Source organism: Apus apus, chromosome 2 (genome assembly GCF_020740795.1).
Source record: "Apus apus isolate bApuApu2 chromosome 2, bApuApu2.pri.cur, whole genome shotgun sequence".
NCBI classification, from domain to species: domain Eukaryota; kingdom Metazoa; phylum Chordata; class Aves; order Apodiformes; family Apodidae; genus Apus; species Apus apus.
Genome location: NC_067283.1, coordinates 149,302,235 through 149,316,447, shown reverse-complemented (window position 1 = coordinate 149,316,447; position 14,213 = coordinate 149,302,235). Strand labels below are relative to the sequence as shown.

The following is a 14,213-nucleotide window of genomic DNA, read 5'->3' as shown; positions in this document are numbered from 1 at the left end:
GTTGACTAGATGTTTGGAAAAAATGGTTTATATATCAAACAGTGAATATCATTATAGTTTATGAAAGTAAAAAAAGATTGTGCATCTGTCAGATTTCAGGCCCAGTCACCACCCCAGATTACAATGTAATTTTAAATTTTTCCTTAGAATCATGATTAATTTAGTAAAATTTAGAGTAGACCTGGTGAGATTTCTTTTTGGCAGAAGCCTAGTCCTTATTTGTACTTCAAAAATGTATTTCAAAATTGTTCCAGTTCCAGTTAAAGTGGATTTAACTAGATGTTGCCCATGGAAAATCATCTAGGCAAGTCCCTAGTCCAATGCAAAGATCATCTCTATCCAGCAGGAGATGTGACTGTAGAAGAGATGCATAACCAGACTAGGACACATCTAGCTAGACCAGGTGGCAATAGTTACTCTGACATTCCAGGTGTCTCCAGGTGCCCAGCCACACTGAGGTTTTTCACACTCCACCTTTGGTGGGTGCATATTTGGTAGATGATGAGGATGTTAACAGCTGGTCTTGCAGGCACTTCTGACAAGGTTGTAGTTACACTGACCTTTTTTTAGATCACAGATATCTGCTCCTGTCTGCTGTGCTCACATCACTGCAGTTATATCTTCCATTTTAAAGTGGATAAAGCTCCATGTGGTACCCAGATACCTAGCAGCACCCCTTAAAACCAAGCAGGCTACCATGGGGACAGTGTTCTTTCCTTTTAAGATAAATTGCAATAAACTAATTGTTAATCTGAGGCTAGAATAACAGAATTCTCCAAGACAAAGGACAAGACTAAAGGAAATTATTCACAGGCAGCACCCTCAGCTGAAACTCTCCTGACTGAAGAGAGATAATTTTAATGCAGATGAATATTTTCTAGATTATGAAAAATTTAATTCCATTCAGAGTCACATTTTATGTGAGAGAAGCAGTTTTTCTCCAATGAAATGTCTTGCATCAGTCAGTGCTCTAGATGACTTAATCTCAGTTGCAATAAAAATATTTACAAGAGGGTGTCTACTGGTTTAAATTCGTATTTCCAGCTAAACCATTAGTGTTTCAAAGTGTCTAAGTCCTTGAGTCCTCATTTTATTTTTCAGAGTGTTGGGGTTTTTATTTTTTTTTTTTTCAGCACAGTGAAACTAAATTAATAAAAAAATGGTGTAGTAATTTAAGGGACTCAGACCTGAAAAAACCTGAAGTCTCCAGCTGATGTTGACTAAATATATTCAAGCCTGCTATGACTTCTGCAATGGATGTGGCCATAGAGGGATTTGCAGCAAGTATCTGTGACTGTGTCTGCTGGAATTCAAGGCTTTTAGTATTTTTGAGGCAATTATGTACCAGGAAAGAGCAAGGAAGATGAGACACTGGAGAAATGGCGTGGGGAGAAGGTTCTTGAGTTTTACCAAGAGCCGTCAGCAACTCCTTACCTTCTTCTGTTCCTGTTGCCTAATCTTCTTAGAATGCAACTGTTCTCACACAGATCCTGTGGGTGAATAAATGCAATTTTCAGAGAGGAGGAAAAAGGCAGTGAAAGAAAGAAGAGCCTTTATAATTCAGTACAAGAGAAATTCCGTTTTCTGTATCTTGCAGCATATCTGCTGAGTAGTTAGGCTGGTTATGTTGTAGCAGTTCTCTTCCTTTAAATAATTATTCCCTGGTGACGAGCAACAGGAAAGAGGAAATGGGGCCAAGCTGCACCAGGGGAGGTTCAGGATGGATATTAGAAAAAAATTATTCACGGAAGGAGTGGTGAGGCCTTGGAACAGGCTGCCCAGGGAGGTGGTGGAGGCACCATCCCTGGAGATATTCAAAAGAGGGGTAAACATGGTGTTTCATAAGATGGCTTAGTAGTTAGGGGTTTTAAGGTGGATGATTGTACTTGATGATCTTGAAGGTCTTTTCCAATCTTGATGAGCATATGATTCCATGATTCTGTTTCAACCAGAGTAACTATACCCATGCATGGATACAGCTCTTCTGGAATGAGAGGCTTGATCTTGTTCTGCCTGAGTTTCTCTGCTATTGACAAATTCATTAGTAACTGGCATAAGCTGTATCTGTAGTGGAACATACACTTCACTGATGAGAACAAAATAAAGCACCAGCAATAGTTTTCTGGTGTAGGTAGAAGGATTAAGATTATTTTTCTTTTTCTGTTACAGAAAGAAAGGAAAAAAAAAAAAAAAAAGGAGGTTTTTCTCATAATGCTTCTTATCCTCCCAATTTTGAAGTTTTGAAGTCTTTGATTTAAGCTCTCCCAAGGACTACCTGAGCAATCATGTACCCTATTGTATTTCTACAACACAATATCCCTGATACATGCACTCCTCTGGATTCAAGTCCCTTTTTTCTCCCTCATGACCAAGAAGGCTTTGACTTCAGATCCTGCCCTCCAGTATGTGCCTCTAATTCTCATTTCCCCAGTTAATCCCAAAAGTATCAATTTTCTAGGTGTAGGCAAAGCCATCGAGACTTGTCCCTTTGCCCCAAAGTGAAGCTCTCAGCCTTTTCAGGAGCAACATAAGGTTTTCTCAGACTTGACTCTGGCTTCATGCCTGACATTCCCCACATCCTTAATGTGGTGTTGGTGGCTGGGTATGTAGAGTAAGAGAGGAAAAAGGAATGAATAGGCATTTTCCATCCCAAAATGCAAGGGAGACCAGGGAAGAGCACTTAAGAGTGCTTCACTGAATGAACAGACCTGCCAGCAAGAGATAAAATGGGAATGGAATTAAGAAAACAGTCCCAATACCTGCACAAAGCCTTGTGGCTCTGTCTCCACCTCTGATAGGCTCTATCAAATGCTGGCAATGTTTTTACAGTTGAGTGTTCTCAAAATAGAGTACAAATTACACATGCACACATGCTTCACCCTCACTGATCTCACTGCAACAGCACCACTGAGAAAAGTAGATAGGAGGCTCCATTTTGTTGCCACAGGACATGAATAAATGTCATTGATTTCAGTGGGTGTGATTTGTATCCTGCAGCAGGACACAAGCACCCTAGGATCACTGCAACTCTCTGTTTGGCTCTTGGTAGCTGGACCTTTGCAGTAATAGCAGGGATGATCCTGCTGCCAATTTGCTCTGGTTTTGTTTTGTGCTCTGCTTTTATTGAACCAATCACTGTCTATTAGGGAAAAACTTTCCCTCTGGCCTGTTATTCCATTATTTTTCATTATGAAGTTTTTTGCACTTCACCTGACATATTTGATGCCAGGCTCTGTCAGAAATGTCAGAAATGAGTCTCTTATCCAGAGGGACTTCAGGGAATCAGGATGTACTGAGAGTTTGGACCTGCAGAATGGGGAATGCTGCAGATGGAAATGCAAGACCAATACAATATGCACACTGAACAACATGAAATACTTTTTTCTATTTTGCCCATTACCATTGCTGCAGCTGGAATCTACGTGTCCCTCTCATGTCACAGCCTCAGAGCTTTCCAGACATTTCCACTTCAGAGTACTTCATTTCCAACTCTCTTCTCATTGATATCCCACCACATAGGCACGTGCTGATCAGTTTTAGCAGGTTCATAATTTGTATTGACTTCAAGCCTGGGAACTCATGTACTGCCTCTCTTAAAAGACAAGAAAGGCCAGCAGGGCAGGGGTTGTTTTTCCTGTCTTTAGTTTGTGCTTGTCCTCTGTGGGCAGGTCAGGGATGAAATTTGATCTCGTTTATGCAACATTTGTCTGATTTCTTTCAGTCAGTGTTGGATTAGCTTCTCACATCTTTGTCCAGAAAATGTTTTTTCATCACCTTGCAACAAAACCTCTCCTTCCATGATATCATACATTTCTATTGCCTTTGCTTTTTGATGGTCTAAAGTTACACAACTACACTGATCTGCCATAGAACTGACTCTTTCCAAAGTGAACCAAAAAAACAAGATCCTGTACAAAAAGTACAATCTCCAGAGCGATCTTCAGAGCCAAAAACTCTCATGTAATGGGCTCTTTCCATGGCAACATCTTGCAGATGGCTGAATTTCAGCAGTTATCTGGGCTGACACATTCATTATTCTGCACTGGAAGAGCAGAATTCTTACGCATGGAATGATCTTATATATGAACATAAGTAATGTTCTGAACAGCTCAGAAATGGTAAATTTAAACAACTGTTTGTTTCCCTATCATCAACTCAAAATTGTGGGTTTTTCAGGGAGCAGTGCATATTTTCTGGCAAGTAATTTATTTCAGAATTGTTTCTTCCCTTCCTTTTTGTGAATTGATCACAATTATCTCTTATTTATCAATTATTAACATGCTAGGTTACCTTTACCCATTTGGTTTTAGTGTACTAACCATTTTACATGTAGCTGTTTGCAAGTGTTTTGCAGAAATCTCAGATTTTTGATCAGTGTTGCAGGGATTCCTCCAAAAGGGACGGGGTGAGTTGGATGCTCTCTTTGATACCTCTTGACTTCATTAACATTGTTACTAACTCAGTCAGCTGTAACTGTGGGCAGGAAGGTGGTTCCTCTCCTTTTTTAACCAACGCACTCTGTCCACACCAGCAACTGAGCTTGAACAAGTCTCAGCACAGCTTCAAGCATCATAGATTTGCCTCCTGACTTTGTTACTTACCATGCAATGAAGCCCTCCAAGTGATGGATGTTATTCATGTTCTTGTATTCTTTTCATTTTGGGGATTTTTAAAGGGAAGCAATCAACTTAAATTAAAGTTTTTCCTAGTAGCAGACAGAAAAAAATAGAAAATTATTAGAAAATTATTTGTGCAACAGGGACATTTGCCTAGCATGGAGTAATGCTATCTACACACACTGCCCAAGTCTGTGCTGGCAAGGAAATAGTGATACCAATAGTTGACTGAAGATTAAGCATCAGAGTGGAAAAGAAATTCAAATAAAACTCCAAGCTGGATAGACATGAAGAAATGCATAAGCCTTTGTTAGGTTTTGGTGAATCACATGGGTGAGGGTACAGAAGAACTACATCACTTTTTTCCTCCCAGTGTGGTGCTAGTATTTTTAGTAAAAGTGTTCCTGAAAAAGAAAGATCTGAGAAAGAGACACCACCTTTTACCAAAAATGAGGAAGAAAAAATACATGAAAGGTTTTTCTTCAGTGTATTTTCTCCTCTCCACCCCCTCCCATCCCTTCATACTATCAGTATCAGCATTCATGTCTATGTCCCCTTTTTGGGGGAACTTGTTTTGTGACAGACTGTTCTTCTTAAAGGTGTTTTTTTTTTAGCTTAACAGCCTGGCTCATTAACGATTTTTAAGATTTGAGTCATACTGTTTGCTCAGTGACATCTCTTTTCCCCTTGGCTCTCCTGCCCCCATGCCTCATATAAAGGCTTCTCGATCTCAATCTGCCGGATGTTTCCAATCCAGAACACAGCTCAGACATTGTGTGAATTATATATGTCAAACACTGGAGTTCAAGAGAGCTATGGCATATGCTGAATGGTCGGAGTTCAGGGGTTACTTGACAGGAAACATCTTGATGAAGGACCTCTCTTTTTGACAGCCTGCTGTTTTGTGTCTGCTCTCAGAGATGAACAGCAATCCCAGCCCAGACAGGGCCCCCCTGTCCAACCACTGAACCAGGCTCCTCACTTGTTTCCAGTTGCTTTGGCTAGACAAGAAACAGCAGAGCTAATGGGCAGAAGGGGATATTAATTTGCATTTGAATACAGCCCAAGACAGTTACCCAATGTTACTGCTGGGTAATGGGAAAATTAAACTAAAAGGGAGGTAGCATATGGAAAAGGAACGTAGCTGATGCTGAGAAGACAGACTGCAGTTGCAGTGAATTAGTTGCCACAGCTGTTACGCAAGATGCCTTAATGCTCTCAGGGCAGATAGTGTTGCAAAAGTAAATATTACCTTTTACACACATTGTTACACAGTGTGGAGTGGCTGTAATAAAAAAAAAAATCAATAAGCAAGAGGGGAAAAAATGAAGGGGGGGTTGGGAGGGAAAGTGATGTAGCTGCAATATTAAAAGTCTAGTGATGGAAAAGCCACAGAAGCAAAAGAATGCAAGGGGAGGCATCGTGCCTTCCTCAGAAAAGCAATAAAAACCATAGCAATGTTTCCTTCCATTTGTGGTGGGCCACCAGTTTTCCAGAAGTAAGTCTGGCTAATCACAGCAATTCTTTCTGAGTCAGACAGAGCCCGGAGCCAGACCTTTATACATGTTGCTTTGTCTTACTGCAGCCAAAAGCAATACGTTGGTCACTGTCTCAGAGCTGTTGCTTTCTTTTATTCTCCTTTTTCTCAGGATCTGGATTTCTTTTCCTGGCCAAGGGCCTGACCAGGGTGACCCTCTGACCTACCTGTTATCCCAGGGAAATCAGGGGATGGATTTGGATCGGAAGGGTTTACACAAGCAGTTCTCTTTCAACTCGTGGTGTTTCATTTCATTCAGCTCTGCTTTGGTCTGCAGCATTTACTGCTGTGATCCCTTTGTGGCATGGACATGCTGCAGAGTATGGGAAGCCACAATGCCCTTCTTTTATTTTATCTATATTTAATTTTTTTTTTTTTAATAAGTGGAGGGACACATCTCTTGAATAAGGTTTAAACACACAGAAACCCATGTACAGACATCCTCACCCCTTTTCTTACAAGGCAAACTCTACTCAGAGTATTGCTTTTACAAACTGGCTAAAATTAGCATCAATAAGCCAATCTTTTTTAATAGTACTAAGACATTGCAGTGTTCAATATAGTGCTCACCTAAAACTTTTAGTACTTTTTGAATTTTGCCACTTGTTCCAGAAAAAGTGGAAGTTAAGAAGACATTTGATTTATTTTTATTTTTATTTTTATTTCAAAGCTGTGCCTTGGATTTAGTTACACATATGTCAGCAGTACTGGTGTGTGGTTAAATACATTGCATGGCTTTGAACTTCCCAAGCATGACTGTAAAATGACATTGTCTGTGCTTCTTATTTGTTATAACAGATGATTCCCACTTTAGTCCTTTGTTTCCTTTGCTGATCTCATTAGAAATAATTAAAGGTTTTATCTGGTTCACATTTAGTATCTTTCTTTGGCTGTTTAGCTGGTTTTTTTTTCGGGGGGGGGTTGGGGTTTTTTTTTGTTCTGTTTTTTTCTTTTTGCTTTCTTTTTTGTTTGTTTGTGTTTGTGTTTGGTTTTGGTTTTTCTTTTTTAACAGATCATTTCTTTCTGAAGCCTGTTCCATGCTGCTGTTCACCCAGTGTTATTATTACCAAATTCTTTCTGAGGATTCACTACCTCTCTCATAAATCATTATATTCTCATTTAGCAAATTTAATAACAGGATCTGGTTTCAATCCTCCCTGCATAGAAAAGCTACTTCAGCTTTTCATTTGGACTGGGAACTTGATGGAATGTGCCTGGTGCTCTGAGCAGCTCCCAGGCCTCAATGTAAATCCTTGCCAGAGCCAGTTGTGCTGCCTGGGGCTTGCACAATACAGCAACATGGGCCTTCCTTATCTCTGCTGCTGGGGAAAGAAAAAAGAAGAGAGAAAGAAAAGTAAAAAAAAACAAAACAAACTAAAAAAAAAAAAAGTAGCGTTTTTCACCAGGCTACAGAAAGGGAGAAAACACTCTGGTTCCAAGCTAAAAATCCCAGAAAATCTTGAAAATTGCTAAGGGGCTGGATTTTAAATAATTATGCTGTGTGCATTAAAACATGTTTATATGCAAAGCCAAAAAGGCCACTATGCTTTGAATTATCTGGACATTTGACCCTGACTGTGTACCCTCAGAGAGGAAGAGATGCCAACTATTGCCATATGGACAGGGAGCAAGTAAAAGGACTTGGGAGCAGTTAACATTATGGTCACAAACTATAGGTGTGACAAGGATGTGATACACTGAGGTGTGGAGAAGGAAAAAATCAACACTGGAGCTACTCCTTCCTGAACATTTCCCCCATTTCAGGTACTCAGCCATGATTCATTGCAGAGGATCACCATCCACACACAAGAATAAATGTAGGCTTGCAGGCATCTACTAAGACATAGCTGAAATATAGCCACTCATTTACCCACTCCACATTTTCAGGTAGACGTTACTCTAAAACTAGTTGATATCTTTTAAAAAAAGCATGTAAATAGGTTTTGGTCTTGTTCTAACACAACTGCCTTGATTTTACCAATCCAGGGCTTGGTTTTGACTTTAGCTGACTCTAGCATAGAAAACGCTTGGGAGCTCAGGAGGTCCCCAGGACCACGCCAGCTGAACACCTCACCTTGGACCTATTATTTCCTCTGTGAAGTAGGGAAGATTATTCTCCCAATTTCTCCATAAATTAAACCCCAGGACCACATCTTTCCCCTTCCTCACCAACACTTACCTGGGCTAAAAATGGCATAAGATGCCACTGTCCCAGTCCCATTTATAGGGGCGTGTGACCACCTTTGCAACACCCCACAGCATTGCTTAGCAATGGTGACACTCTCCTTCTGACAGTCTCAGCCTGGGCAGAGTCTTGATTCAAAATCCATTAAAGCCAGTCAAAGATACTCTTTGATTTCAAAGCTTTGTATCTAGGCTTCTAACAGGAGTCCCTTCCAAATCAGCTCCAAGGCACATCAGTTGGATGCTGTGCAAAGGGTTTTCTAGTGCCAGTTTGAGCTCTGTATTAAAAAGCACAACATCATGCTTGGCTTTCAGTCACGTTCTGCCAGCACTTGCATTTTGAAGCAGAGGAGAGGGAGGAAAGGGGAGATAATCTCTTGCGTAAGTGTATGAAATGTGCACCATTAGAACACAATGACATCACAATGCTGTCTTATTAAAACTATCACTGTAATGAAAATAGATTATTTATTTGTAACCCATAATGCATTCCCAGAGAGTATTTTCTGGGTATAGTTGTCTATTTTCTTTGAACCAGATGCATTCCTGACTGTAGTTGTTCTTACAGCTCACAGATGCTGCCACTTTCAATCCACCAGAGCAAAAGGGAATGTCAGGAAGAGCAAGAGGAATCTGAGCTGGTCAGAGGGCAGTAGGACCACAGGTCTGGTGTCTATGGGCAGGACCAGAGCTCAGCTGTCTGTGCAGATGTTTGACTTGCTAAGGACATACTGACATCTCCATCCTGTGCCACTACAGATGACATGGAGGAGCAGAAAGCAGGAAGACCCTGCCCTGGCAAGCTCTCCCATTTTATATCAGCATTATACAGCTGTCCTTTAAGCTCCAGTCATATCCAGGACTTCAGACAGCTGTGGGAGTTGGCAATGAGGAATTACTTCATACGACATGCTACTTCATATATTACAATGCTTGGGGAAGAGTGAATGGAAAGCTGCCCAGAAGAAAAGGATCTGGTAGTATTGGTCAACAGCCAGCTAAACCAGAAGAGCCAGAAGTGTGCCCAGGTGTCCAAGAAGGCCAACAGCACCCTGGCTTGTGTCAGAAATAGTGTGGCCAGAGGGACAAGGGAAGTGATTGTCCCCCTGTACACAGCACTGGTGAGGCTGTACCTCAAATCCTGTGCTCAGTTTTGGGCCCCTCGTTACAAGCAGGACAATGAGGTGCTGGAGTATGTCCAGAGAAGAGCAACCAAGCTGATGAAAGATCTGAAGCACAAGTCTGACAAGGAGCAGCTGAGGGAACAGGGAATGTTTAGCCTGGAGTAAAGGAGACTCTGGGGACACTGCTGTGCCTGGCAAACCAAAACCTCAGAGGTTGTTTTTTAAGTTCCCTGGAGAAGAGCAAGATGATGGAGGAGTTGACAGGAGTTTAGGAAGGAAATTCACCTTTCAAAGCCCTCCTAAGTCCAGGGAAGCAGCATCTACATATTTCCATTACTTTAGGCTGAAGCAACTTAAGGGAAAAAACTGTGCAAAGCCGGATGTTACGTTTCAATGCACGCACGTGTACACATTTCACATGCTGTCCCCAGTGCAGCTGGTGTTGCAGCACGAGTACAGTTAGACAGAAGAGCTGTTGGTCATCAGTTGCCTTGGGGCACAGCTGTTCCACTTGCTGCTCTCACAGGTGATCCAGCATTTTGTTTTCCTATGAACAAAATAACCCCAGAAGTGGCCTCTGGTCCTTTCACAGCTTTTTGAAGCCTTTGCATGGTGCTTGTAGCCACATTAAGTCCCAGCTCAGTGGTGTGCTTCCAGCTTCTTTTGAGATCACACACCTGCCCCAACTCTTCCTACATGTGATTATATATCTGAGCCCTGACAGGACTTAGACACAGGCTGGTAATAAAATGTGCCATGGTACTGACATCCCTTTTCTCTTCTTTCAGGTGGCAAAAGTGATTGCATCCAGTCTTCTCCTCTCTGTGTTTCCATGCAACCTATTGCACGGAGACAATATGTATGGTGAGCTTTCAAAGGATTGCTCTTCCTTGCTTCTTTCTACTTAGAGTGTGAAGAGTTCTACAGATCCTGCCACGATGGCAGCTCTTTCACTTCAGCTGTCCCTGCGCTGCTGGAAGGTAGCAGAACCAAGCACTTACACAAAGTGCACTCTCCTGCCAGAGTTTGAGCTACCCTCAGCCCAAGGTCTGTGACGTGTGCTACTGTGAGACTTATTTCCCTTAAAAAATGGAGCCCATGTTAAAAATGGAAAACCTTTTAGACTATATGATGCCCATACTTGTGATATGTGGAACATGTCCTCATATGAACTCAGTGGCTATTCAAACCTACAAACTTTTTCTTCATTATATGTGTTTTTCCAAGTGTCTGTCCCTGTATCCTGCCTGCACGATGTGCAGCTTCCTGAGAGCTCATTAAGCAACAGAATTGGATGTAGAACCTGATCAAAAGTCCACTGGAGCCATTGAAATATTTTCTGTTGGCCCAAGCCCTTGAACTGCAGCAATACAAAAATTGTGAAAAAATTTGTGCAAAGGTTCTGCTTTCAAAGGATCTGGAAAGTATTTTAATCTCCCGACTTTTTCTCTTTGTATTTTTGTCTATATGTGTGTCTGTGTGTGTTTCTTTGGTCTTTTTTTTTCAATGTCAAACTATTTGGTTCAGATATATTTCCCCTCTGTATATCTGCTTACATTTCTCAATGCAGCTACAAGGAGGGGAGAGGATGAGCAACAGGCAGAAATCAAGGCAAAACAGCAAATGGACCATAAATGGAGCTGCTTTAATACACCAACAGCCAGGAGAGAAGGACTGAACCAGAAACCATTGTAAGAATAATTACAGTATTAAAAACAATAACAAGAAATCATCATATATTATGGCTTTGCAATTAAATCTTATCCTTTATCTGATGAGCTCCTTGTGCTTTACGAACTTCAGCAAATTAAATCTTCCTCATGTACATGATACGCAGAAGGCAGCAATCTTCAGCAAGAGTTTCAAATTACTGCATTAGCTGGGAGTGAAAAACACACTGTCCTTCCCCAGGAAATATGCACTTTGCTTTGGAAAAATCATGTTTGCTAAATCTGCTCTGGAAAAGTTCCTCCCCATTCAAACAGAAAAGTAGCTATGGAAATGAAGGCTTAATTTGCCTGAATTTAGACAGGGGAGTTTAGGGCAAGAAAAACTGAACTTCTTGAACAGCAGCTGCTAAAGTTTTTGAAAATAATCATAGCTGGAAAAGGAGGACAAGAAAAAGTTACACGGATGTTGCATTAACTGCGATATCATCTTACATTTCTGTCTCCTGTTTGCCTGCCCTTCCCCTTGCCTTATTTGTTGAACAAGTGAGTTTCAGCCTAGAAACAAACTTTCTTTACAACAGGAACAAGAACTGTGAGCGCCTCTTAAGCACAACTTAAAACAGCAACACCAGCAAAAGACTGGGAAATGAATGCTCCTTTAGGTGTGTGCCAGCTGTCAAGCCTACACTAAACAATATTCTTAATTAGTGGTAATGAGTTGGCAAACTCCTGAAAGTTCATAACCAATTTTTTTTTATATAATTACGATCACTTGAAGACAATAGTAGACTACAAATGATGACTAACAAGGACAATGCAAATGTCAATTAGAAAATATGGGTCTAATCATCACAACTTGCCTTAAAGCACCAATCACTGCAAGAGCATTTTTTGCTCAAAGGGAAAAAATGCAGGGAAAGGCAGGCAACTGTGTGCTGAGAAAATAAAGAGCAGAGCTGTTCTGTTCTGCTTCCCAATGCTTGATGCTGAAAGGATGACAGAAATTAATGAGAAAGTGCCATGAAATACCACACAAAGGGACTGTCTCCATGGTGCTGCACTTGGTGACCAGGAGACAGCCCTGTACTAGGGGAGGCAGGTGAGTGTTCTGTGCATCCGTGTCACCACTGGCAAAGCATCTGCAGTGACATTCAGTTGCCTTGATAAGGGTCTCTGGTGCTATTTTATACACATCAGGATATTTCCCCTAGTTTTCAGCTGGCTATTTCAGACTTACTCAGCTATCCTGCATATTCACACAAGACTGGTAGGTATGACATAAGATCTGTGTAACGGCTGTGCTGTCCTGGAGCGGCAACTCGAAGGCAGATGGGATATGTGAGAGAGCAAAACTATGTTAGATGCCTGTGTTTAGACATCTCAACAAAGCAAGGAGAGATTTCAGGTCCTATCAGCTTTGTGCTGGCCTTGCAACATCACACCATGACTAGCTCAGTTTGGACCTTTGTCACCAGAAATTCTCTAAAAGGTGCCAAACATAGAATCAAAGAGTCATAGAATCATCAAGGTTGGAAAAGACCTTCAAGACCATCAAGTCCAACCATCCTCCCTACAACCCCTAACCACTAAACCATCTCCTGAAACACCATGTCCTCCCGATTTTTTAACACCTCCAGAGCTAATGTCTCCACCACCTCCCTGGGCAGCCTGTTCCAATGCCTCAGCACTCTTTCTCTGAAGAAATGTTTCCTAATATCCGCATGGACATATAAGGGTATAAGAGAGCTCTGAGCTCAGAAATATGTTGTTTATTCAGGCAGTAACCTGTCACAAGTGCCTGGAGATTGTCTTCTTAGGAAGCAGAAGAAAGAACTGTACTGGCATTTAGAATAAAATAGCTATTTCTGTGGAAGGTACATTGCAGATCAGGAAGCAAACAATCACATTCAAGGGACCTTGTGGCACAGAGCAAGTCTCTCAAGAAATAGTGTCTATGGGCTCACAAAACCTGAGTTTCTGTGTGTGATGACAGCGAAGGCAACAGAAGGTCTCAGATTCTGGCGGAGGTCATTGCTAGTCCACTCTCCATCATCTTCGGTAAGTCATGGGTAACTGGAGAGGTGCCTGAGGACTGGAGGATAGCAAATGTCACTCCAGTCTACAAGAAGGGCAAGAAGGAGGACCCGGGTAACTATAGACCGGTCAGCCTCACCTCCATCCCTGGAAAGGTAATGGAACAACTTGTCCTTGGCACTATCTCTAGACATATCAAGGAGATGGGGGTCATCAAGAGCAGTCAACATGGTTTTACCAAGGGTAAGTCATGTTTGACTAACCTCATAGCCTTCTATGAGGAAATTACTAGGTGGATAGATGATGGTAGAGCGGTAGATGTGGTCTATCTTGATTTCAGTAAAGCATTTGACACCGTCTCCCACAGCATCCTTGTAGATAAGTTGATCAAGTATGGGTTTGATGATCAGGCAGTGAGGTGGATCAAGAACTGGTTGAAAGGAAGAAGTCAGAGAGTTGTAGTCAATGGGGCAGAATCTAGTTGGAGGCCTGTGACTAGTGGAGTCCCTCAGGGGTCGGTACTGGGACCGGTGTTGTTCAATATCTTCATCAACGACCTGGATGAGGGCACAGAATGTACCCTCAGCAAGTTTGCTGATGACACCAAGCTGGGAGGAGTGGCCGACACACCAGAAGGCTGTGCTGCCATTCAGAGAGACTTAGACAGGCTGGAGACTTGGGCGGGGAAAAACCTGATGAAGTTTAACAAGGGCAAGTGTAGAGTTTTGCATTTGGGGAAGAAAAACGCCATGTACCAGTACAGGTTGGGGGCTGACCTGCTGGAGAGCAGTGTAGGTGAAAGGGACCTGGGGGTCATGGTAGACAGGAGGATGACCATGAGTCAGCAGTGTGCCCTTGTGGCTAAGAAGGCCAATGGCATCCTGGGGTGTATTAGAAAGGGTGTGGTTAGTAGGTCAAGAGAGGTTCTCCTCCCCCTCTATTCTGCATTGGTGAGGCCACATCTGGAATATTGTGTCCAGTTCTGGGCCCCTCAGTTCAAGAAGGACAGGGAAGTGCTTGAAAGAGTCCAGCGCAGAGCCACAAGGAT

At 42.0% G+C, this 14,213-nt stretch overlaps 1 long non-coding RNA gene across 1 annotated transcript; it reads left to right on the top strand.

The window, feature by feature from the left end:
• The first annotated feature begins 4,351 nt into the window (after positions 1-4,351).
• Positions 4,352-11,236, top strand: LOC127381588 (uncharacterized). The gene is made up of 3 exons (XR_007888763.1): positions 4,352-4,405; positions 10,250-10,325; positions 11,032-11,236. It is a non-coding gene; the product is annotated as an uncharacterized LOC127381588 (long non-coding RNA).
• The last annotated feature ends 2,977 nt before the right edge of the window (positions 11,237-14,213 follow it).